Source organism: Pygoscelis adeliae, unplaced genomic scaffold (assembly GCF_000699105.1).
Source record: "Pygoscelis adeliae isolate BGI_AS28 unplaced genomic scaffold, ASM69910v1 Scaffold160, whole genome shotgun sequence".
NCBI classification, from domain to species: Eukaryota; Metazoa; Chordata; class Aves; order Sphenisciformes; family Spheniscidae; genus Pygoscelis; species Pygoscelis adeliae.
Window position 1 is genome coordinate 3,456,562 of NW_008824035.1, and position 326 is coordinate 3,456,887.

Below are 326 nucleotides of genomic sequence, written 5' to 3' on the forward strand. Positions count from 1 at the left end.
TAAGGGGAAAAGGGGTCAAGTCTGCCTGGATATTACCCACGTATCTGCTGCCATCGTCGCTAACGCTAAGCCGGTGGCGAAGCGATTGGCTAAACCGCCGCTGCGCCCTCGTCCTCTCGTAGGGTGCATTTAGAGCTAAAAATAATTGAGCAGCCCTACTTCTAACGTGCAGCCGTTTCCTTGGGACAGGCTCCGAGGCAAGGGTAAGCCGCGGCCGCCATCCCCGCCGGGTTCCAGGCTTTCCACGTGACAGCGGACACCTCGCCCAGGCCCGGCGCTGCAGCGGGAGGCGGAGAGGCGAGGAGCGGTCTCGCGGTCTCGCGGAC